We start from the raw sequence: 25,847 nt of genomic DNA on the forward strand, positions 1-25,847 counted from the left end.
GGAGGCAAAGTGAACACACATGGGCAGGGTTGCATCACTCACCGACATTAGGTCCACAGGAGGTTGCCCAGGCCTGAGTTGCCCCTGCTGTTTTAACACTGTTTAACAATGACCTGAGCCACCAACACTGCCATGACTTTGGCCAAAGCCCCTTATGAATAATTCTGCTTAATTACCGGTGAATGGCTGCAGCTGAAGTCTACTACCCATAATGATAGGATTACATTTAAATTCCTCAAGTTATACCTATAGCTATATGTTTAGACTTTGGAGGGGATAAACTCTATTATTCTTTTACAACATGAGCTGGGATTATGAATTCCTTAGGCATCAGAGAGCATCTGTCCAGAACCGCAGAGGCCATACCAGTTCCAGTGCAGTTCAGAACTCATCATCTGAATCCCATGTCAACAAAACCTCCCCAAGAGGGAAAACTGTTCTACCTGAAGAATGAGTAATTGCAACTGGAGACGGTGCCAAATGGATTTTTCTTTTCTATTGGGCTGATTTCTGGGAATAAAGCCAGCTGGAAGACTGCTAGAAGAAAATCTCCTAGCTCTGATCATATTTGCAATCACTTTTTATACCAGATGTTGCCTCACAAAATATGAAAGTCAGCAGACAGTAGTTTTAGTATGCAGCTTGAAAAGGACTGAGTTTTCTATAAAGAAAAGAAAATGAAGATTTGCTGCTTCCTTGAGGTGTACAGAGTCTGTGTATAGCCAAACAATGCAAAATTGTGTGGAAAGAACAGGTGGGAATCCAAGAAGTTAACGAATGTCCTGTGACAAAAACCTGCTGTGTAATAGAAAGACATCTACAGCTACCCTTAATTTTGAAGAAAAAGTCAAGAGATGCCTGACTTTCTTAATTTAATTTTCAGAGTTGACAGAGGAGAAGCTGAGAGTAAATTTGGCTGCTTTTTGGGAAATCATGGAACATGAAGTTGTTGGAAAGAAGGAAGGGTTGAGAACAATGGGTGTTAGATAGGAACAGGTTCAGTTCTTTGCTTGTCACTTTTTTACTGAGCAAGTGGTGTGAATTGGTATCTATGGTATCTGTACCGCCCTCTTCCATCTGTGAAGAAGAATAATAGCACCTTCCCTAAGCAGTGCATAGCCAATGTGATAATGAAGCCCTGTATTAAATATATTAGATAAACTTGGCAGTGAGAGGGTTTCAAATGTTTGGAAGGTAACTTAAATTGCTTACAGGATTTTATGGTGAAGGAGGTCTTGTCCTTTGTCCTCTTTGAAACAGAATCCCTCAGACAAGCAAGAGTGATCCCCTTTACCTCTTTACTGTAACACATAAGCAATGATGCAGCTACTGTATCATTGAACGTACTAAAGGGATGGATAGTTTCCCATAACAGTTTTGTAGAATTGGTGCTTCCTATGCATGTGTATATAGGTCAGATCCTGCAGTTTCTCTCCTTGAACTAACAGTCTCACTGGACTCAGTGATTTGGGTTTTGTTGTACAATTTTTTTCTTCCAACCCTCATGCTTTCAAGCACAGTGTAGGGATGAGATTCATGAGATGATGCTAGTAGAGGTCCATGGCACTGAAGAACACCACAGTGAGATACCTGTGCAGCATGGCTGCTGTACAGTGGCACTGTGTCCAGGCAAATTGTTCTGCTGGGATTTGAGTGCGATTCTCTGGGACATGGGGTAGGTGCTGATTGTACCCAAATGAAGCAAATGCTAAGAAGGCAAATGTGATCTTCTGGTTTATTGGGCAAAGTGTCTCTGATAGAGGTGAGGAGTACACCACTGGTTTGCAAGCTACTGAGGAGACCCTGTGCAGAACACTGTGGGTTATTCCAGTGTTGGGAAATCCTGCAGGCAAAACTCTGGTAAGATTAAATTGAGACAGCAGGGCTAGTTAGGATGATCAGTGAACCAGTAAGCTAGCCTTAGGACAGGGCACTAAAAGTGCTTCTATCCTGTGGAATGAAATTTGAGGCAAGATGTGGCAGACTTTTAAAAATATGCAAGGGACCAGGCAATTTGCTCCACCAGTGCCTTTCATGTATCCTGCATTTTGCTGTGCTAACCCAGGGGCATGTCACATACACCCTCAGAAATGCAGACTCTGAAGAAACCGCTCCTGTAAAAAACAGGGTGGTTTGGTTGTTGACTTCAACATTAGCAAGACCTACAGGAAACTCCCTTTTCCTTGCTTTGAACATTTAGCCCTTAAGTGAAGTGGAATTAATACCATTTTGCTGTGTGGCTTGAAACTAGCACAACTGGAGCAGAAGTCAATTTGCTGTATTTGAAAGAAAATTAATTAAGGCCTCATTTGTTTCCCTCAGAGAGAAAAGCTCTGGGTAGTTTCCAGGAGATGATTTTTTTTGAGCTTCTCTGGTACAGGCCTATATGTACAGAACAAATGTAGTGCAGCTTCGAGACCCAAATCCCTATAAAATCGAGGTTGTGAGCTGAGTCTTCTGGCTCCCATGACAGCATGAAAGCCCTGGTGACTGCTCCACAACTGCATGTTGCATTTCAAGTCACAGAAAGGAAAAATCTCTTAATGCAGTGCATGTTTGCAGTACTCCAGGAAGGGAAATGTCATGGCAAGGATGGTGCTCATAGCCAGGTTTAGCCTTACCTGTTCTTCATCAGCAGACTGTGAACTCAAGTGCCCTAGCAAGGCAGAAGGGTGGATGGTGTGCCAAGATTTCTCTTTTATTCTTGTTTTTCCCGTGTTGCTTTAATAGTCTTTCGGAGATGAGCTGCTCTATTTACATCTACTCTGAATAATGAATAATGCCTTGCTAAACACAAAAGAGGTGTGTGGGTTCCAGTGTATGATACTGGAAGTGTAACCAAGGGCTAGCAGAATGGGAGATGTGTGCAGAAGGAAGTGGGGAAAAAACAAAAGCAAACAAGAGATGTATAATCTACAGGAGGCTAATGGGCTGTGAGGATTTCAAAAGCACTTAAAAACTGATTTACTCCTGCACAAATCCTACTTCAAACAAGTTGCCCATGAATAGGTCACAGAGGTGTTACCAGCAAGAAGGCAAAGGAAGAAGTGTGTGCGTGGCTGTCATGTATGCCCAAGTGGGAGATGCTGTTTGCTAGAATGAGGCATGGCATGCTGGCAGCTCCAAGAAGCAAAAGGCATCTCTGATGTGATGCCAGCTACTTGCTTTCCCACTGGAATCTGGATGCGAGGGTTGATGGAAACAGAAAAAGGTGAGTAGCGCTCCTGCGTCATAGCGGTAAGAGTGCTCTCTGAGAAAAAAAGGCTTGTGAGAGAGTCCTCTGAAGCCAAAAAGTCTTTGATGACTGAGCTGGGAGCTCAAGGGTGTCTGTAACAGCCTTCCTTAGAGTGAAGCTGTCTTAGTCTTTTGGTTTGCTGGCTGGACAGCAATGTGGAGGAGAGAACAAATGGCATGGAGCAAGTACAGCACTCCCTCTTTGTCTGCAGGGGCACACAGCGCTGGGGAGAAGGAGGTCACATAGAATGGTAACATTACCAGGGCTCATGGCCAAGGATAGATTGTGAGATTGTGTGACAGCCTGAAGTAACATTATCTCTTAGACTATGTTTTTTCTTCACTTCTGATAGTGCTTAGGCTGTCATGAGACCTTTTCCAGCTCAGCACTACCATCAGAAATCATATTTTATCAGTGGCTTCCCTTAGAAGTGAAGTTACCTTGAAATTGGAGTCATGTTAGATAATGTGGCACCTGAACAGACTTCAGTAACTTTTGAAGTTGTATTGGGTTTGCATGGCCAAGCTTTGGTAGTCAGGGGGAGGGGTACAGGGGCAGCTTCTGTGAGAAGTGGCTAGAAGCTTCCTCCATGTCCAGCAGAGCCAATCCCTGGTGGCTCCACAGACGCATGTGCCTCATCAAGGCTGGGCCAGTTAGAAATGGTGGTAATGCCTGTCCTTAAAGGACTGCACCCCATGGAAGAGTGACCTACACTGCAGCAGTTTGAGCGGGACTGTTGCCTGTGGGATGGACTCACGTTGCAGCACTTTGCAGAGAGCTGTTGCTTGTGAGGTGGACTCAGGTTGGTGAAGTTAATGGAGAACTGTCTCGCGTGGGAGGAATCCATAGTGGGACAGGGGAAGGATTCCTCTCCCTGAGCAGCAGGAGAAGCCATGGGTGATGAACTGACCATAACCCCCATTCCCTGTCTTTCTGCACTGCTGGGGGTGGAAGTAGAGCTCAGGAAGGAGGGAGGGGTGGAGGAAAGGTGTTTCGAAGGTTTTATTTTACTTCTTATTATCCTGCTCTGATTTTTTTACTAATAAATTCAATTAATATCTCTAATTCAGCCTGGTTTTGCCCATGATGGTATTTAATGAGTGATTTCTCCTGGGCCTGAACTCATGAACCCTTTGTTGTATTTTCTCTCTCCTGTGCAGCTGCAGAGGGGAGCGATAGAGAGGTTTTGGTGGGTGCCTGGAATCCAGCCAGCATCAACCTACTACAGAAGTCCACCATGGGATGGAAGGAATGGTTAGGTGTGTGCAGGAGGGTAAGAAGTACCATTTGTTTTCACAAGGTTGTGAAGGGCTTTCGGCAGTTTGAATGACAGAATACAAATTTCATGTCTGGGATTAAAAATATGTTTCTTTTATCTGAATAATCCAGTGGCAGGTCTGGATCCAGAGGGCAGCAACTGTCCCTGTGGGGCCTATCAAGGCATGCAGAACAGTGTGCATTTGCATCACTACGAGAGATGTTTTATATTGCTGTAGAACATGTCCTCTCCAGCCCAGCTTCCACTGCCATCCCACTGCTGCAGGTTTGCCAAAGGAACCAGGGCAAGATGTGGTGTGGGGTGTCCCACTGCCCCCATGTATGGGCTGCCCTTTTCCCTAGCCCTGTGCCAGTGAGTCTGACCGAATCCCATCGGTGTCTTTGCCAGAAAGGAGTGTATTGATGGACTAAGACTTCTGTGATAGTAAAACTCCCCCTGTGGAGTAAAAGCAACATCCATAACCATTGGATAAGAAATTGTTTAATTAGATGGGGCTGCACAAAATAAGCATGCTTTGACCTTCCAGTGAAGTTTGGCAGCTTTTATGCTTTAAAATTTCTATTACCAAAAAATTGAAATGTTTTGATGAATTATTTATTTTCATTTCTATTCAAGCAACCTGAAAGCAAACGTCAGGAAAATCGTGCCAAAATACCTGGGTTGAGACCATAAGCTTTGTGCCTTGGGGGGAGGTGCTCTGTTGGTGGCAACTCCCGACCTTCCTTTGTTGACACATGTAATAAAGAGAAAATGTTTCTTCAGAACCTGGAGCCTGAAAAGATTGGAACCAGTCGGTCACAGGCACTGGGCTGGAAGAGGGCTGTAACTGTTTTGTGGGCAGTTGGTGGCATTTACTTCCTCTGAAGCATTGGCAGTTGGCTGTTGCTGGTAACAGGAGGTTGGATCAGACTGGCTGGTGGTCTGATGCAGTGTGGCAAATCCAATGTAAAAGGCATTAGTTAATGTCTGTGTGATACTTTGGACATATAAGATGGTCTGTAAATGCTGATTTCTGTGATTCCATAATAAACAAAAAGCCAAGCGCAGCCACATTAGTGTATCTGAGGCCTCAAAGGAAGAGCATAGTATTTTTTATTACGGCTTGATACAGTTATAAAGAGAAATATGTATGAATGAGAATTATGGAAACAAAGTATAGCAGAGAAATTAAAAGGATCTCTAAATGTTTAAAAAAGTTGAACTGGTTGAAGCCAAAAATGTGATGAATCAGTCCCTAGTGAGAGGTCATTTTAGTGAGAATTTGCCAGGACCTTTCTCTGTGCATTAATGCCATGAGCAGAGGGAGTACCATGGCAGCCTCCTCACAGCTCTGTTATTTCAGAGGTACAAAAGTTTCTGAACTTTTCCGTCAGGTCCAGGACAGTTGCACTAATTGATCAAACCACAGCAAAACACAGGCCAATATTTTAATTCTGTGCCTTCCACCTTTGCATCTGAGATTTCACAAAAAGCAGCTGTGTGAATCAGCAGGTTTGTGTGCAGCTCTAGCTCCCACTCTTCCTTCCTGCCTTTACGCATGTTTTCCGGATGATGATGTAGTTTTTTCCTGCTTTTTGGTGTTGAAGTGCTTACAAGGGGAGTATTTATAGGGAATGTTTTGTGATGTATAATATTCATGTCCTACATCAGATGAAGTGATAAGGCATTGGTAAGCTATAACCTGTTATGGGCTTTTACTATGAATGATCACCATACTATTGCAGAAGAACAGTTAAACTTCCCTTTACCTTTCTAGTAGAACTACATATGGTTCCTTCCCCATATGAGAGGAAGAACAGCTCACTCTCCACAGCAAAACATGAATAATGTAGCAGATCCATAGAAGTTAGGTGTTATTTCAAGCAATAGAAGGGAAAGCAAAGCAAGGAAGCCTCCTTGATTCCCTTGATTGGGAGAGGCTGTAAAAAGCAGATGAAGAGAGAGGAGGTGGCAAAAAGGTGTAAGCATCCCACTACGCCTGTATGCACTAAAACCCTGTGAGCCTGAGTGTGACCTCCTTCCAGCCAGCACTGTGGCTCTGCTGGTGCTGCACAGCAGGACGGACCCCTCTGTGGCTTGTGCTACCACAGGCCTGTCGCCAGCGGAGTGACGAAGGGTCTGCCAGCAGGTGAACTGGTGGGACAGGGCAAGGGCGGGCTGCAGGACTGTGCCTGCCGCAAGAGCATTGGCATGGCTTCTGTGCCACTGTGGCGAGTCCGCAGCAGCGTGCCCATGGCCGAGTCTCCGCTCTCACAGCCGCGGCTAAGGCAAGGGGCACCCTCACCGTGCGCTGCCCCCGCGGCCCCGGCGACAAGGGGCTGGCAGCGCAAGGAAGCGGCCCGGGCTACGCAGCACCGTTCTCCCCTGCTGCTGCAGAGCCGCTTCTGCCCTGGCAGAGAGCGGCAGAAGGCCGGAGAGGGCTTCAGCTCCGCTCACAGCCGCTGTTCCCCGGTGCCCGGCCGGGAGCGAGCGCCACGTGTCCGTGCAGCCCCACGCCGCCCCGCGGAGAGGGGAGAAGGCTCGCAGCATTCCCGCCCGCCTCCAACAGCGACCGTCGCTGGATGCGGGGGCACTTCCCGGCTCCGCTCCGTCCCTCAGCAGCGGCAGCGGGCGGCTGCCGGGCCCCGGAGCGCGCTCCGCCCCCGCGGGGCCGCGCCGCAGCGCCCCCCCTGAGGCCGCGCCCCTTCGGCGCGGCCCCTTTAAGGCCGCCCCGCCCCGCCCCGTCCCGTGAGCTGGGCCCGGCGGCGCGCGGGGCGGGGCGGGCGGGGCCTGGCGCGCGGCGGCGGCCGGGGCGTTGGGCGGGCGAGACGCCGGGGCGGCCGGGGCGCGCGGCCGCCGACCTGCAGCGCCAGCGGCACCGCCGCCCCCAGCCCGCCCGCCGAGCCCGCCCGCCCGCCCGGTGAGCACCGCCGCCGCGGGGGGAGGGCGCGCAGCCGAGGGGCCGCCGGGGCGCGGGGCGGGGGCAGCGGGCTGGTTGCGGCGGGGCGCGGAGCCGGGCCCGCGCCGGGGAGCGTGGAGCGTGTGCTGGGCGGCGGCCCGGGCGGCGGGGCCGGGAGCCGGAAGGTGTCGGCGGCGTTCCCCTGAGGGGAGCCCGGGGAGCACTGCCCGGCTACGGCCCCGCACGGAGCTGGCGGTGCTCGGGGCTGCGGCGAGAGCCCTTCCCCGCCCGGTTGCCCGGCCGCCTCCCTTACATAATGTCACCTGTGGTACCTGCGGCTCCCTCGTGTCACAGCGGCGGGTGGTCGGTGGTGACGGCAGAGCTGGGCTTTCTCTGAGGTCAGCGGTGTTAAAGTGTGTACTGGGGCGTGAGGATTCGCTTGGTGCGGGATGAACCTCTAGGATTTAAAGCCCCTAAAGTAATAGCGGATAAGCGTTCACCGCTGTCTTCTCTTTTTCCTTTCTTTTCGGTGCATAGGGAGACACAGGGTAAGTGGTGTCTGAGATGAGGGTGGTAGTGAACGCGCTGCTGCGGACAATTCAGCGTGAGAAACTTTGTGTCTGTTAGGATTTCATCTTTGCTTTCTTTATGGTGCCTTAACAGTGCCCAGAGGTCAGAGCTTCTCTAGCAGCTGCCTTTACACGTGTGCAGTGCTTAGGCTGAGCCTCTGCGTGTGTGCGTGTAGCAAATCTATGGTAAATCCCCAGTGGAAGACCTGGAACTCAAAAATAGCCACGCTAGGTTTCTCAGAACTGAAAAGCAGTAATTGTTCTAAGTATCCCTAAAATTGGGTAAAGGATGAAAATATACCATAATAAATTGTTCTTTTTTCTAATATACAAATGAAAATAGTATCTCAGGTTTTCATCTTTGTAGTGTTCTTTTAAACAGATGAATGCAAATACAGCAGTTTCAAGTGGGCGTATTCTCAAGGGAGTTATGTTATTGTGGGGAATGGACGTGATCTCAGTGTAGTTACAGTAACACAGATTTTGTTGAGTGGAAGGGAGTAAGAGGAAGTAAATATATAAATTTAAAATATCCTGAAGTAGTCTTTAGAATGGTCAAGAGCTAAACTGAGCTGATGGGCAGAAAGGATCTTGCACTTGTCTGTTTGCGCTTCCTAGTGGCTTTTTGTGCATGTTCCCATAAACGCTATTATGTAATGGTGCTTCTCTTGGCAGGAATCTATTGTCACCGTAATTCCTGAGGTTTCTGGAGCAATGCAGCTTGTTCAGAAGAGTCGTGGTCAGAGCAATGGGAAGAAAAGTCCTTAAGAGGAGGTTTTAACCTCTTTAATTTTTCATGCAGTAGGACTAAGCTCAAGACATCTGGATCTTTTCCAGAGTATCTTTACCATCCTCTGTTTTCAGCTTGTCTTTCTCTTCTCCTAGGCTGCACTGTAGCTGTCGGGCACCAGCTTGCTGCTTACGTCTACATCAGAGCTGGGAAAACATTGACTCTCTCCTTTAATAATATTTGTTATACTTCTCTTTCTAGTGTTTTTTTTTTCTTTTCCCCTCTGAACAGAAACAAAAGTGATAGAGCACTTAACTGTTGCTTAGACAAGAAAAAAAAATTGAGATAATGGAGAAAGGGAATTCTCCCAGTTCTCGTCTCTAGTTTGAACTTGTCTGTATACATCAAAGGGAGGCAAAATGCTTAAGCAGAGAAGGAATTTACATATTAAATGTCAGTGCTCTAAGGATCAGTGCTCTGTGTGGTGTCTATAGTTTATCGTTGATTTCATCCACCTCCTTTTCAGGTGTCTGCCATAAATCTCTTTGCAAGTCTGCCTCCTTTTCTTCTTTTTGTGACATGCTGTTTTTTGGGGTATATTTTGATGCAGAGAGGATAATTCTTTCTATTACTGTAATCTGGTGGCCAGTTGTGGCATTGGCAGCTTTACAGATCATACTTCTGTCTTTGTAAGTTTCATGTTGTTTCTGGTAGTAATTCTGTAAGCCAGACTTTGAGAAAAAACAACTTTTCTTTTTCTTGTTTTGAGTTTCATCTGCCCTCTTACATTGGCTTGTCCTGTTATTTAAATGAATGTTTTATGGACCACTAGAAAATACAGTATCATCTGAAAGTAGAAACGTATGTTTCTTCAAGGGCCACTGGGTGAAGGATGTGCTTGAAAGATCTGCAACCTAATCTAGCTAGATTTTAAAATTGAAGACCAATATAGAGCAGAGTGGCACATGATAAAGGAGTCATAACTTCCTCTTAGACAAGTCATTGTCGAAACTCAGGTGCCCCCATATTTCCTCTTTAAAGGCAGATGACTCTCTGAAGTATGGGTCTGGGAAAGTACTGATCTCGAGGCAGAAATTTCCCAGCCACAAGCGTAGCAGAGACTTTGGCTCTGTCCCCTTCTCTCTCTGCCTGTCATGCAAATTGACCACCTGTAGACTTTGAGGAGGACCCAACGTCCTTGAGTTGTGCAGTGCTCCACGTCTCTGCTGAAACAGTTTCCACGCAGTTATCAGCAGTTTATATTTAGTGCAGCATGTTGAAGGTGGACTGAAATGGCTGCTTGAGCACAGCTGCCTGGGGAGTCAGTAAGTAACTGAAATCACTAAATGTGTGTCCTGCCTGTAGTGTAGTGGTTTTGATGGAATTTGTTTTGTCTTGGGTCATGGTTGTTTTCAGCTACTTTGCTCCTGCCTGGAGAATTGTTACAACTCTCAGTAAGAGCAGCCTGCCATGATCTTAACCTCAGCTGTGCAACATTATAACTCTAGATTTGGGTTTCTGTGACTGTTCCTGTGCGTCACTTCTGCTTTTTATCGGCGTACGTGCTCACACCACAGCCGTCTACTGCTGTAACCTCCCAAATACGCCTCTTGCTTGTTCTGCTTTCGTGAGCAAACAGATGTAAGTTGCTGGCCTCTGTCAGTCCAGAAAGGTTGCATGCTGCACTTGTCTGTGTCAGGCCACTGCTGTTGAATTTTTTTTTCCCTTTTGAAAATTGCATTTCTTTTTGCTTGCCTGAGATACATCCAGAGAAGCCCTTTATCTATGAATAACTGCATGAAAGGTCAGTAGCTTGGAAGCCTTGCTTCAGAGTTTCCCGGACTGTGTCCTGTTGTGCACTCTGCTTGGCACAGGGACTCCCCACAGCTCTCCTGCCCTCTGAGCCACTTGTTGGCTGCTGTAACCAGCTGATCCCAGCTGATCAGGCTTAGCTGGGAGAGAGGCATCTTTAACTGGCAGGGTTGGTCCCACAACCTGCTTGCCTGAAAGACTGGGAGGGAGGGAGGGAGAAGAGCAGCCAGGATTGAATGCTGCTTTAGGAATATGTAAATAGAAACATGAAGGCATTTCCTAGAAGAGGGAAAGGGAAAAATTAACCCATGCATAGCATAGGTATTGTGGTATTAGTTACAGTAGTTTCCTTTTGCCGAAATACAGTAGTCTGTAATTACGTTTATCTAGTTGTCATGAGAAGTGTCATGTCCTTAGAATGCCACCTTACATATTTAATCTATTGTCATTAAGCTATTCTGGATACAAATGGAATGACTTCAGAAGTAACAATTTAACCTCCAGCATAGAGTGTAGTAGTGGGGAATAGCTAGATTACTTCAGTGAAGCACTCTCTGTCTTTTTAAGTCTATCTAATTCATCTGGCTTTGCTGTTCTGTAGTTATATGGACGGTATTTTCCTTGACTCTACTAGAAGTCTTGTTTATGCAGCTGCAAAAATTGATTTTAAGTTTAACCAGTAGAAATGCTTCCTATAAATGTCAGGAACTGAGCTTTTGTATGTACTAGAAAAGGTTTTCATCTGCGATTCGTATGCTGGCTGTTTTGTTACTGAGTAGTGGCAGCTCCTGCTCTCTCACAGGAAGCTTAGTGCTCTCATGTGGCTTACTACTATGATGCAGTCTGCAAAGTGTGTTTTCAGACTAAGCCTAGTGATGCTAATAAGAGACCAGTGAAAGCCTGGCCTGTTGTTTCCTTGCTTATTTATTTATTTAAAACTGATTATATTTGTGTATGGTAATTCAAGACATTTTTGAGGAAGCTCACATTGAAGAGCTGCCCTGCTTGTTTCCCACTGCCTCAGTTGTCCCCCTCAGCTTCTCTCTTTCCCTGTGTTTTGGACAGTGGGGAGGCTCCGAAAGTGGAGCGTACATGGAGAACTTTCTCTGCAGCACAAAGGATTGATGTGTCTCGTGTCACTCTGGTGATTCCCTGAGGGGAAGGGGGAACTGCTATCCTGGCAACCAGCCCACCAGCAGTAAATTGGTTTCCTGATATAAGTGAGTGTTGAGTGGAATGGGTTGGTCATCGCTGCCGCCATAACCTTGTAGACAAGGCAAAGTACAGCTTTTGGAGCTGGTTGAGCAGAGTCACAGGAAATTGGCCACTGGAATCACTTTTATGTGGCAAATGAAACACTGCATCGTATTTGTGCTATAGACTAGAATGGCTTTCATTCTCACAGTGTACACTTGCTATAGGAATAACTTCCTTGTAGGCAATTGAACTTTGCAGGGCTGAAATGTGCACTCTCTTAACCTCGTGCTCAGTAGTGAACCAGTTTCAATACTGTGCCTCTGTACACAGCTCCCTTAGCTTACACTTCAAAAGTGCCAGGACCATTTGGAAAATTTTAAAGCTGTTTATTTTCCTTACAGTTTATAATATTGCTGTGGTTTGCTGCTGTTCCTGTTTTTTCTTTGCATTGATTTAATGGGATTTTGCAATAAAATGAGTGGAAATTGAAAGTATCTCTGATCGAAATCAAGTTTGCTTGTTTGGGAATGAAGATAGAAAAGAATGTTGGTGTATTGGATCTCCTGCAGGATTTTTAGAGGTACATAAGTTTTAAGGGGGAAACCCTGCTGATAGGTTGGTCTTTAAAAAATAACCAAGCAAACCAAAACCAAACAATACCCTTCCCAAACTCCCAGTTTCAGTAAGTGAGCTTGAGGATGATGTTCTTATTCTATATAAAAATGCAGCTCTTTCAGACTATGCTAGACTTGTAACGTGATTTCTAACAGTAGCTGTTAAAGGCTGCTTGCTTTGAAATGAGCTGTAGTTTGTATGTGTAATGTTAAACCTATAGATTAGTGAAATGTTTGAATGTCTTTGACCTGTTTAGGTTGTTTGGATTTTCTTTTCTCTGTAAATAACTTCTTAAAAGTCTTCAAGGATGATATATTAGAGCAGCCCACACTTAACACAGTTTTATTAGGGGGATATGCCAGAATCCCCTGTGGATATTGGAGCCTATTTGTGCTGACCACTCCCAAAAGGCATTTTATTTGTTAGACCTAGTAAGGTGCTCTAATGTTAATTAAAACACTTCCCCACACTCCTCCTTTAAAGGAAAGGATGCATACTGGGTATGTGTTGCTCTCTAATGAGCCAAAAGCCAGCTGATGTGCAGTGAAGACATCAGTAATTTATCATTCTGTGCTGTGTATGGATTCATTCTGCCTGAAAGCTAAGACAGAAACTGCCTCTAAAGCACCCTGTGTAGGTTATCCTTTGGTGTTGGTATGCTAACTGAGCAGAATCTCTTTTGTGCCAAAACACCAGCCTGGAAGGGTGATTGACACGTCTGCTTTTCAAGAGAAGTGTCAAAATTGCAGAGCATTTCTCAGAGGGTATGAAAGCTTCACTTCTCCATCTGCTGCCGCATATGCCACTGGCGAGCCAGTGGCCATATGTGCAATCATCCTGAAAGCTTTAAAGCCAGCTTCTCTCTGAAGGCCCCTCACTCCTTTTCAAAGTCCAAAAAGGGCACGCTGCTTGCTTCAGGAAAGGGAGGGTCCTGTTTTCCCCTTAGGAGACTCGAGTACTATGTCTTTTTAAAGCTAAAGCACTATTGCAAAGAGCTGTGTGATCCTGAAATGCTGTGTACTTGTTCTGCGATGTGCAACAAAAGCGTGCTGGAGACTCATTGCAAGCTTTGCCCTGGTATATAAGTACAAAACCATACAAACTTACTAACAGAGATTAATTAAAAATCATTTCATGTGTATGGGGAGCAAGGTTGTAAGATCAGGGTTTGTCTTTTGGTAAGCATATGAGAGATGTGAAGAGCAGTTTGCTAGGTTTACTTTTCGTTTCATTAGCTGTGAGAACCTTCATCTCAATACTGTTTCTGGTTTCCTGTCTTGCAGGGCTTGCACACTTCTGAGACTTAAAAGGCTGACATTTAAATGTGACAATGAAATGTTTAGCAACAAAGGAGATCTTTAAGCAGGCTAGACAAAAATTCCTTTCAGCTGCATGGCTTTTACTCTCACTCGGATGACCAGTTTTCCCAGTTCTCAGTTTGCTGTTGTACTTTCCAATGGGGAGAAGGTTACCTTAGTAATAACCATATTTTTAAGTATTGGAATTTTTAGTAGTAATGTTGAATAAAAAGGGTGTATATGGTGATGAGACGATAAAACATACCTGTGAATTTTGGCACTGTAGAAATAAATTTCTCCTACTCTTATCTGGGAAGTATGCAGTATTTGCAATCACCAAAAGTGCATGTCTGATGGCTGGACTTGATGCAGTTTTAATATGGGTATGTCAGGTAACTTTTGGGAAGTTTTTGTCCCACTGAAAAAAAAACCCATCAACCAAGCTTGAGTGCTGCTGAAAAATATTTTTTGTAACACTCTGCTATGCTTGAAACTGTTCTCTTCTTATCCTTGAGATTTTTAAATTGAATGTGTGAGGATAGTTTGCATATTCTTTGATTTTGAGTAACTTGTGCAGTGTATCTCAGACTCAGATCTGAATTTTGTGGGTAATGTCTGTACCTGAAGCACAGCTGTGTGCCTGTGTCCTAAAAACATAATAGAGCTACTTCTACCCCTCAAACCTCCTGCTCTTTTATGTGACAGAGTGCCATTCTTAGTATTCACAGGGCTAATACCTACTTTTCTGTGCAGTTCTAGGTGTGTGAATCAACCTATCGTCACTGAATTGTCAGTTTAATCTTGCTAACTTGACAACTGTTGTATGCCAGCCTGTGTCAATACCAGGTAAGATGAAAGCTGATGCTGTTACTGTGTTTTTCCTGAGTTTTTGCTTTTAAAACCTGCATTTTGTCCAAATGCTATGACTCTTCCATGTTCTCCTCCTGCAGTGAGGCAGCGCCTTGTTTAGCATCTCCAGCTTTTGAAACAGGAAGCATTCTAAAATGTTCTTATGTTCTGACTCCTTTGTAGCCGTGCCTTACCGTTTTTCTTGACACCTCTGTTAACCTGGATTTTGTGATGTTCAGATACCACAGGCTGTGTTTTTCTTCCTTGTATTCTTCACTCCCTTACGACTCCCTGGTTTTGCTGTAGAAACTACTGAAGTCCTTCCTGCCTTCCAGAGTTGAGCATGCATGATAAGTCACCTGTACTATCTGACCTTTTCTCTTGAGCAGAAAATAGGTTTTGTTTTGATTTGATTTTTTTTTCCCCTACCTGCTCCCAAATGTTACCTTTGAAAACCTATCACAGAAGGATCTTGCTTGTGTATTGTATATTTGATGCTTTAGTTGTAAAAAGCTACCCAGATATGTCTTTCGGAGAATTAAACATAAAGCTGTTATTTGGACCTCATCCTTTTGTCCCCCTTTAGAGAAAGGGTGTAGATTTCAGGGGGGTGAAGTAGGGAGGAAATCCCTTTAATGCTTTCAACAAGGTTATTATCCAGTGCTCTAGGGGAGTCCTAGTGCAGACAAACTAATGTGAACCTTTGTTCTGATGCTAATCAAGATAGGGATAATTCTTCTGACTACGCCCTCTTCCCCTCAGAATCCTCTGGCATTCCTAAGGCGTTAAGCTCCTTTGCTACCTCACTTTTTGCTATGCCTGTCTGATGTCCTTGTTTTCTGTAACTGCTACCTTGAGTGCAAAGATTCGAGTTTTCAGAGGGCCTCATAAGGAATGCTTACTTAAATATTTTTAGATTTTTTGGGTGCTCCTGGGTGGTACTTGTATGCTTCAGTTTAATAGATATCTTGGTGGCTGTGCGTGTGTTTATTTTTTGTATCACTAAGTAAAAAACCCCAACTCTTTGTTGATGCAAGACACATTGGACTGAATACAGGGGCGTCTTCTGCTACATGTTGGGCCATGTAACTGGAACTTAGAAGGTATTTTTCATTCTGTCTCTTCTTGGCCAAAGTGAGCAAATGCTGTTTCTCAGATGCTTTTAAGGATTCCTTAAGAGACTAACTTCTGATCCCTAGTCCAAAGAGCTTTGTAAGTTTTCTAGTGTGTGCAGCCTAGATAATGTTTTGCTTTATGCCAGTAATCTGCTCTCAGTCTAAACATAATCTGCACAGCATCAGAGATAAGATTGAAGCCTAGGTATATAGCGAAATATGACTCTGCCGGTGATAGAACACAAAAAATAGTGCCTCTTCACCACATCTTATTTGTGACAGTGGGGCTAGGACGGTGGTGAAAATATGGTTATGTCTCATGTGAAATGCTTGCATCAGACAGAGCTGTTAAAAAATGTCACGCAGATCAAGAAGAGGAGGGAAGAAGTGTTTGGAGTTAGCCTCTTTAGCCTTTCCTTAGCAGTAAGAAGCTGATGAGAAGCTCATCCTTGTGCTCCTAAAAGCAGGTCTGCTAATAGGGCAGTGCCGTTAGTGATAGTGGGCTCTCTGAGGATCAATGGTGGCAATCCTCCATGGATAATCTGTCCTGGGTCTGGCTGGGCTGGCCTTCTGGTGAATTTGTAAGGGAGTTTGCTATCTTTCACTAGGGACTGTTCTCTCAATAGGGTGGTTTGAGACCCTTTTTGGTTTCAGTACAGAATAGAGGCATGGGAAGGACTTAGACAAGTTAAATATCTTCCCTAGAAGACAGAAACTGTGTATGTGTGTGCAGCTAGCATGAGCGTATTGGTGCAGTGCTCTCATGTTTCATTTTGGTGGAGTGCTTTTTCCTATTGCAGAATTGGAGACCTTCTGCAGTGATGATGTAAAAGTCTGACCTCTTTGCAAACTGCACAATTTTTGCCTGTGTAGACATACAATATCTAGATAAGCTGAGCCCAAAAATGTGTGCAAAAAGGTAATGGGGCAGAGGGAGAAAGGCTCCATCAGAAGATGCTCAACTGAGGAGACTGACTTGAAGTGCTTTCTGCCAGTGGCTATGCACAGATGCAGAGTACATTTCAAAGTAATCCAGCTTTGCTCCTTCATGCAAACCTGTATGGAAACATCAACTCTGGGAAGGGGTTTATCAGCACTTCTAAACAGTGTTGTTTTTTAAGGTTAATTCTGTTGACAATATCCTGAAGAGACATCACTACCAGACACAGTACATTTTATGTGGGCATAATTATGGGCTAAGTGTAACTGCCTTTGCCTAGTTCTATTAACCCAACAGTTGTTAAATCTCAGGAAATGCTCATTTTCAGAGTGATTGCTTTTACGACCTGAAAATAAAACCTGGAAGATGTATGTGGTGTTGGTTTTATCTTTTCTTTACCCTTGATTTGCATATGCAGGACATTTCCTGCAAATGGGTGCCCTGTACTTAGTTATTCATATTCTATCACTTTTCAACATCCTGCTCATCTTTTGTGATTTGAAACAAAGTAAGTTGATCCCTATTAGTCTGGTTGACTAATGTGTACCTCTGCCCAGTGTTTTCCATCTCCAGCTGTGCTTCTTGCAGAGTGATACACATCCTGCAGGCTCTCCAGGCATTTTTCCAGACAAGCCTTGCTGAATTTGAGATATGTGATAAGATTTATTTTTATTCTCTGATGTACTTGGTGTCAAGAAACTGTATTTGCTCAAGCAAGCTGGTATTTTATAGTCCTCCTGCATTGTGCATTTAATTGCTGCATAACTGATTCCTTCTGTATCAAGCATACATTGATTTGGGGGTCTTTATGCCAACATTGATTTGGGGGTTTTTTTGTACCATTTGTTTAACAGGCTCCCAGTACACAGGGGAATTCTGCAACCTCTTTCTACTTAAAGTAGTACTTGGAGTTGTTGAGAGGTATTATTCAACTTAGAAAACACAGGACTGTGTCTTAACAAGGGCTTGTGTGTTGAGCTTTTGATGGGATACTCTTCCTTTTCAGAGTAGGGTGAAAGAGCGGAGGAGGCTGCTGTCCTGCTAAGTTCTTTATTTCATAGTTCTATAGTTTTCTGAAGGCAGAGTTCGAGGGGGTCACATGATAAGGCCAAGCAGCAGCAGCAGGCAAACAGCAAGTAGCAAACAGCTGCTTCTTCTAATTCTAGTTCTAATTCTTTCTTACAGAAGTATAGATTGTATTTGTTAATTGACCAATAAGATTAACACATGATTCTAGTTTTCCTTTTCTTAACCTATCCTGGTCTAATTCTAACAGTCATAAGTCTTACACAACTGTTACATAGGTATTACACAAATTTGCGTATATAGTTTCTATCAGCTCTTATTATGTGAACACTCTATCTAAAAAATGTGAACAGTATAGTTCTATCTGTATTTTGTCTAAAGTAAAGAAATTCTGTGAAAAGGTAACACTGCTGCAGTAAAAACTGTGTTTAAGGTCTCTGCTGCAGCTTTTCAATCTTTAAGGCACTTAGCATATATTTCTACTAAAAGTTAAAAATCTTTATTTCTATTTCACTTTGGTGTGACTTCATGTATCTCAGCTTATCCAAAGGTTTTAATTCAGCCCCTGTGCTTTGGCTTTCCTCTGGGCCTGGGTCCAGAGGAGCTTTCACTCCAACACTCCTGTGTATCCTAAACTCTGAAGATACAGCCAGGCACTGTCAAGGTGCTCAGAGAAGTTAAAGGCAACACTTCCCTTTCAGCACCTCACACTGACTGTTCAATTTGTTTAATCCCCATAAATGGTGAATTTTATAGGATGGATACAATAACAGTGGTGGGGTTTTTTTTGTATTCCTTGCCACAAAGATCAATATTAAATGTAAAATCAGTAAATTTTATCTACATATTTTTTCCTCTAGGACTCACAATTACCTTAGTCTTTCTTGTCTTTGAGTTCTTCTCCTTCTTGGCTATGAAGCCAAAAGTGTTATATGTGATAATGATAGAATTCCCTCTTAAGTGTGTAAGGCAGCCTGTTTTTCAAATAGAAAAAAAATTTTTGAATGTAGGTAAGGTTCAGGAGGACAGTGAGATATTTTAAGGAGGCTTTTTGAAGCTGGCTTAATACTTTAGTATACTGGGATTATCCCATGAATTCAGTAGAGTTACTTCAGACTTGCACCATGAAGGTGATTGCTGTTACACCCTCCCCTGATGTTGGAAAGACTATCGCAGAGATCGTCTCCCCTTTTGGCCAAGGGAAGTAAAATAAGAGTATTGCACCCAGAGTGTGTGGAATGCCTTGAGGAGTGTGACGCTGTGCCCGCTGTCCAGGAGTTGGATGCTGAGAAAGGTATTTGACTTGCACTGCCTGTGAGAACAGAGACTGATGCCTCTGAAAGCTGAGGCTCTATTAGTCTCTCAGGAAAAATACCCGTGAGGTTAGGAAAGTTGATGAGTGTAGGCAGTACTAATGCAAGCTTTGTGTAGTGCCATGAATGTTGTGTAGCTGCTGCCTGGGCTTCTCTGCACGCTTCCTGCCTTTCAAAGCATCTGCAGGAAACAGTGCAGTAAATTAGATGGTCTTGTTTCGATCACTTGTGGATTTTTGCACACCTATATGTGTGCAGTTCTTGAGGCTAGATCAGTTTCCTTAGTATGTAGCTGTCTGTAATCAAGGTGTAATCTACAGTGTGCTAGGTAGTGCTCCCAGGTGAGAACACAAATCACAGTCAAAGGCCAGTAACATGCGATGGAGGAAGGTAAGGGGGGGAAAAAAAGGCATGTAAAAATGTAACTAACTAAAACTGAAATAGCCTGCTTCTTTTATGCGATTTTACTCTTAAGATGTTGGTGACATGAGTACATTTGGGAAGACAAACCTTGCAATAATCTACCAGTCTCCTGGTGTCCCGGAGCTAGTTCTTGGAATGCGATGATGTCACTTAGCTTCCTGTGAGGAAGAATTATCATTTGGCCATAGGTTTTTGCCTTTAGGCTGCATTTGGCAAAAGAAGTTTTAGGTAAATTTAATTCAGTTTGCTTTGTATTGGTATCAAAAACTTAACCCCCATTCATTCTATGATGAAGACATTGCTGGGGTGAGCCTTGCACGTGGATAACTTATGTTCTATAGGTAATTCTGTAACAAAGGGTGAGTTTACTTGATGTCTTCTGGAAGAAGAGTTAAAATAGCTGAAGTGCAGAAGCAAAAGATCATTGAGTAAAAATTATATGCTTCCATAATGAATGGCTGTTTCCAGTGTAATAGGGTGTAACGTGTGGCCGCTGCATGCCTTGTACTGCTGCATGCCGGTGTACGACTTCATTATGTTGTGGTTTTCCCAATGTGTAAGGCTGTAGGGTTGCCAAGCTTTCAGCTGCTGGTGTAGGGTTGTGCCAGCCACACCTGGCACACAGGGAGGTGGTGACCTTGTAGGTGTGCGGAACATGGGCAGCCGCAGGGAGGAAAAGCATTTAGGTGCTGCTGCTGCTGATGTCTTTCTGCAGTAGTGCTGAGCTAGACCTTACCTCCTTTTGCATCAAACAGAAGTGCTTCCTCACCAGACTTCACTGGTCAGGAAAGCTGAAATACTTGGTGTTCCAAAAACAAAAATCCTGTTGCTTTGGGGTTTCTCAGTGCCTCATGAACAGACTATTTAAAGGGACTGGGTCAACTGGAAATTGCTGTCTTTGAAAAAGTTTCTCTATATTTGTTCATGTAAGATTATGAGAAAGTTTGGAGGGTGAAATGTTACCTTTACGTTTCAGATCATAGTGTGCTCATTGACACAGGTGTGGTTGTTTTGATATCCCACAGAATACATCTGGTCCTTCCAAATTTGAAGGCTTGGTTATGCTTCTGCTTTTCTTCTGTATGCTACGTGAGGTAAGAAAACAAGCTGTCCCGTGTCTAAAGTTCAGACCTTGGCAGAGCACTGCTAATACCTGAAGCTTCTTTTAATTTGCAGAGAAAAAAATCCTTTAATTATTGGATAGATGACAAGAATGCAGATTGAAGTGAGACTTTTGAGGCAAAGCTTAGCTTTTAAGGTAGAAGCAATCATGGCTCTCCTAATGAAGTTTAATGTTGGCACTACAGAACTGAGGACAGACTTGGGGAAAGACAATGTAGAAGTCTTGTCTGTCCTGTGATATACTGGCCTTGCCCCCTTGATCTCCTTATCCTTGGCAGAGGGCAGGTGCCATGTGCAGAGTTACTTCAGCCACTGCCATTTTCTGCCGTCCTGTGTGCTTCTCTTGAGGTGACACACACAACTGCTGGTCTGCTCTGACCTTTTCTTCTTAGGCTTCCCCATGCAAGGGGATCACTGTCCAGCTCTGGTTTCAAGTGATCCTAAATAGATGGGCTATCCAAAGTTAAACACAGGAAAACAATGGGTTTTGTTTGTCTCCACAAAGTCCGCCTTGTCTGGAAACTGTAACGAGTCTGCTATGGTTTCACTGCTGTTAGCCACAAGCAGAGTGAATGATACTAGACAAAAAAAAGCCTAGAAGTATTTGTTATGGAAGTCCATATTTAATCTCTCCCTGTAGCCTTTGGCTTGCTTAAGGCTGTGTTACAACCTTGCTGATTTCCAAGACTACTGATTGCCCTGTGTCTGAAAATGCATTTAATTATGTGATGCTCTTATAGGCGGTAGGTCTTCCTTTTCACATGGAAGAAATGGAGACTACAGATCTTGCTGCAAATTGATTGTGAGTAACTTCTGGTGACATGGAAAAACTTAAATAACAATAACATAAACTGTGTGCAGAAGCCTGAGTTGCAGAAGGCTTCAGAGTCAGAAGCCTGTATCCAGCTTTCAGCTTCCATAGGTTTCTACACCACATGAGTGCACTGTTTCTGCTTCACTTTGGTGTGAAATGTATCCTTTTATAGTAGGATCATCAGTAAATGATGAAGGCAAAACATGTAAGAAAATGACACTTTGTTCTACAAACTTATCATCAAAAGCTGGCATTCATAAGCATAAAAGATGAAACTCTGGTCCTAAGATGAGACTTCTAGACAACTCCCTCTGTAAATATTTAGCCTAGCAATAACTAAAATTCTGATACTACATCTCCTTTTGCCTCTGGCACTTTGTGGCTGTGGGGCTGTTAGCCAGACACTTGCTGTCTGCGTCTCTTCTGTGCTGCATTGCTTTTTGCACCTGCTGCTTGGGAAGAGGCTGAAGAAGCCTTGCTGTCTCAGTAGTGAACTTGAACCCCACATGAGAGCTATACACCAGGTACCTGGGGCACTGCCTTTTTGTCCTCCTGTAAGCAAATGCTTGGCTCTGCTGAAGACACTTACGGATTACTCTGCATGTAAAAATGTTAATCTCTGGCTTTCTTGCCTGAACTCCCTTCCATAGGCGGAGAGCAAATACAAAGCGAGATGTATGGGTCAGGGCAATAATATACTTGGACTCAGACTGGAGTGTTTTAAAGGGGTGGAGAGGGGAGGCTGGACATGTTGCGACCCAAATAGATCTGGGAAATAATGCTGGCACTAGTTAATCTGGCCTGTCATTTTTCATTTTATTTACTCCTGGCACTTGATTGTCAGGCTAGGCTTTTATACTGTGTTCTCTTTGTGGCTTAGACTGCTCAGCACTGCTGCAAAATCCTTCTAATCCTTTTTGCTATCTGTCTCTTGGAACGAAAACTCAATTGACAGAGTGAGTACTTGAATTCCAGAGAGTAAGTGTGGATTCGGACTTGGGAAGAGTGAAGAACCATCATATATGACAAGACCTTGTTGAGAAGGAGGGGGTCTTGCAAAGGTGAATTAACCTATGTGCTATATCTTGGCAGCTGTTAAGGGCCTTTGCTAGTGTCAGGGGTCTTATCTGCTTTCACAACTAAATGGTACCCACCAACAGGTGTTCAAATAGAAAAAGACCTTATTGATCTGGTTTGGGGTTTTTTTAAGAGACAATGAGGATGCATTAAGATTGTCCCTCTTGCCTTGTAATTTTGCTGCATGGCAGATCCGTATGTGGGGTAGCACTGCAGAAGTAGAAGCCTTCTCAGCTGGCAGGCTTGTGTTCTGCAAGATGTTAGAAAACATTGCTGCCATGTGCCTGCCTTCACGTTTGTTGAAGAAAGACATGTTTCTGGGTGCTCTGATTGGAATCAACTGTGTTGGTTGCAATTCTGAGTAGTTCTTTCAAGAATTGAAGGTTGCTTCACGACTGTGGTTGAGATGTACTGTGCTAACTGTGCTTACTGCTGCCAAATGCTGCACAGTTCCAGAGTGTAACTGTAATCTGCTGGTGACAAAACTGGTCTTTCAGAGTTGCAGCTCTGACTTGGCTGTGGATAAATCAGGCTTATGTTAGGACTAAGCAAAACTCCTACATGAGCATTCTCATCCTCCTGTTTCTGGCATCTTGACATAAAAAGTGCCTTGAGCTTGACTGCCTGGGCCAGAATACTGACAATACCCGTTCCTTGGAAAGCCATATCTGGACTGGGAATGTTGTGTCTGTAACAGGGAAAGGGGAACAGGCATTTTTCCTCTTAACTTGGAAGGAATGACCTATTACTTTTGCTTTTAAATATGAATGAACTCATTCTCCTTACCTCAGATATTGGCCATATGGTATTCCTGGTAAAAGCAGCAGATGTTCTTCTTCTGCTGTGTTTTGCTTTGGTACACAAATTCTCTTTGTTTTCTTTCTGTCCTGTCTGCAGTGGGCTGTAATATTGCTCATCTTGAGTGGATCTGGTTACTGCCATGATTTTCTAAATGTGCATTTACAAATAAGGCACACAGTGCATGAAATGTTGCTTGTGGAGTGGATCTGATGTGTGTATGTGTCTAGGTGGTAACAACCCTGTGTTCTGGTTCAGTATGCTCAGCTCAACAGCTTTTCCCTCTGTTTTGCTGTTACTTACAGCCTCTGCACTTTGTTCTTCAACATAAAACCAGGTTGCACCCTGCCTTCTTTATGATAGTTTGGTTTGGTTTTGCTAGTGAAAGCAGTTTCTTTGCAAATCTGCATCACTTTGTATCCCAGTGCCTTGTTCTTCTAGTGAGAGAATAAGGATACTTTTGCATGGTGGTTGTTTTCTATGTTCTCCCTGCCAGTGTAGTTTGTCTTCTTGTGTACTCATGAGCTGCTGTTCCAGTTTACTAGGGAAGAGTAGGCATATGGAGGTGCACTGCAGTCTGAGTGCCATACAGACCGTGGCATTTAGCAGTTTGGATGCAGGAGTTTGAGAACTGCACCCGTAAAGAGTTGTTCTCTGTTGTGTCTTTTGTTTGCATGGATTATAAAGTCCTTGATGCATCCATCCTTGCTGGTGGAAGTAACTCAGATTTTCCTGTTTCATGCATTCTTAGGAATCCTCATGTGGAAAGGGGCACATTGCTTGCCACTGGAGTTCTGTTGCCCTAAAGCAGCGTCAGTGGCTGGCTGAGCGTGCACTGCCATGCTGACCTATGCGAAAACTCTTTCACGCATGCAGCTGGAACAGGCATAGTTACGAACCAAGCCCTTCTGTAGGCTTCTTGTCTGGGCATAGTTGAAGGCAGCTCCTTACTTCCCTTTCTCTATAAATCTAGCTGTGGTCAAAATTTATTTCTACTCCCTTTTCAGGAACCCTGCCTGCTGGTTTTCTTTGTAAAGATAAGCACATGTCAGTATGGACATATTTACTAAGAAGGGTGTCAAGCAACAGAGAATGTGGTGGTAGATTTTAAGATTTGTAGAATAAGAAGGAGGATTCGCTGTTGATATCAAGGAAGCTGCCATGATTTAACAAGAAAAAATTGTCCATTGTTCAGTAAGGTATATGGTGATGAGATTGCTTAATGTGAAACAATTGTTAGCTTTGTCTTTCATTTTTGAGAGAATGCAGATAGCAAATGTGGAACAATTTGAAGTGTGTGTGTGTGGTTGAGTGTGCTCTCTGGTTAACATGATACTGAGAGGGAGGCACTAGCACAGGTCTTGTGACCAGTCTGTTGATACTTTATCTCTTGCTTTATTTTGGAAGGCCTATAGCAGTGACATGGGGTGATTCCCCTTTGGAGAAAACATGTGTCTCTAGAGGACAGATTTTGTCTTTCTGGTGAAGGAGACAGAAGTGAGGAGGTGCTTCCCTCAGGGCTCAAGGGGTTTGCCTCAGATAGTGCACTGAAGAAACCTGTAGTATGGAGCTGCCCTTCCTGTCTGTGTTCAGAAACCACTAGTCCTTTTCGGAAGACTTGTGTCTGGGTGCTCTTGGGCCTGTTTTCTTTGATGCTGTAAGTTACCTGTGATGTTTTGTGCACTCTGCTTAGCATGTGAGGCCTTGTAGTTCTTACGTTCAGTGAGACAAGGTAGTCTTGTAGGCAGCTTGTACAGCAAAATACTGTCACTGGCAGGTACTTCTCGACTTCGTGTGGCCTGTTGGCAGAGCCAGTCAACAGACTGAACTCTTTTAAGCATCTGCTTGTGAAGGAGACTGAAACCTAGAGTGCTTTGTCTAAGGGGGAAAGAGTATGTTTGATGATGGTGGGATGAATGGTAAGAGTTATTCAGTTATGATAGATGGCTCTAAAATTTTAATGCTGCTCTTACTAGGAGACAAAACCACAAGAGGGAAACCTGCTGATAGCTGTGTTTGGGAACAGACTCAGGTTCCCTGAGAATCCCACTGGGCCCAGTTACAAGGATGCAATGAAGCAGTGTTTTCATCTTTGTCCATCTCAAAAGAGGAACAGCTGCTCTGGGGGTGATAAAATGCAAGGAAAGGCCAGATAAATTCTAAGACATTGAGAAGAGACAGATTTCTTTGTAATAGTCTCATGTGTATTTACAAGAGTTACTATAGCCTTTGAGGTGCTGCCACAATGTACACACTTTAAGCAAAAACAACAACAAAAAGTTGTTTAAACTGTGATGGACAAGACCAGTGTACAGAATGCTGGAGATGTTTTGTAGCAAACCTGTGTTCTCTGTCCCACTGCTCTCAGTTATTTGCCCCGCACTGCCATTGTAGCACCCCATGTTCCCTGCTGCAAGCATGCTTTGGCTTAGTATCAAGCTCTGAAAGGTGTGTTCAGCAGCAGCTCATGATCTCAGCCAAGGAGGGGGTGTATGCTTGTGTAGGTTCTGTCTCTTAAGGAGGCATGACTAAACTGGGAACGGTTAAAAAAAAATTACAAAATAAAACTCCCACAACCCCATTCCCATTTCTCCTCCACCACTCCCCCCGCAACAGCTCTCCCTACCACAAAACCTGCATGCTTTCTGAATGCTCATCTGGCATGGGAGAGGAGACAGTTTGCTCTTTTTCCTGGAGCAGGAGATTCCTGTGTTCCCATTTGTGGTTGTTTAGGGAAGCCTTTAGCAGGTATCTACA

The 25,847-nt window shown here is 44.1% G+C and overlaps 1 protein-coding gene across 5 annotated transcripts in view; it reads left to right on the plus strand.

Annotated features, from left to right (window-relative positions):
- SUSD6 (sushi domain containing 6) overlaps nucleotides 1–25,847 on the plus strand; it is a 93,182-nt gene that overhangs the window by 6,406 nt on the left and 60,929 nt on the right. For 2 of the 5 annotated variants that reach the window (XM_039552020.1, XM_010390521.4), the window contains 2 exons: nucleotides 4,396–4,508; nucleotides 14,367–14,459. The gene's annotated coding sequence lies outside the window, so the exon portion shown is untranslated. Of the gene's footprint in view, nucleotides 1–4,395; nucleotides 4,509–10,365; nucleotides 10,496–14,366; nucleotides 14,460–20,304; nucleotides 20,374–25,847 lie in introns of those variants that run through there. The other 3 variants (XM_039552022.1, XM_019282311.3, XM_039552021.1) reach the window with 3 other exon arrangements.

Source organism: Corvus cornix, chromosome 5, assembly GCF_000738735.6.
Source record: "Corvus cornix cornix isolate S_Up_H32 chromosome 5, ASM73873v5, whole genome shotgun sequence".
NCBI classification, from domain to species: domain Eukaryota; kingdom Metazoa; phylum Chordata; class Aves; order Passeriformes; family Corvidae; genus Corvus; species Corvus cornix.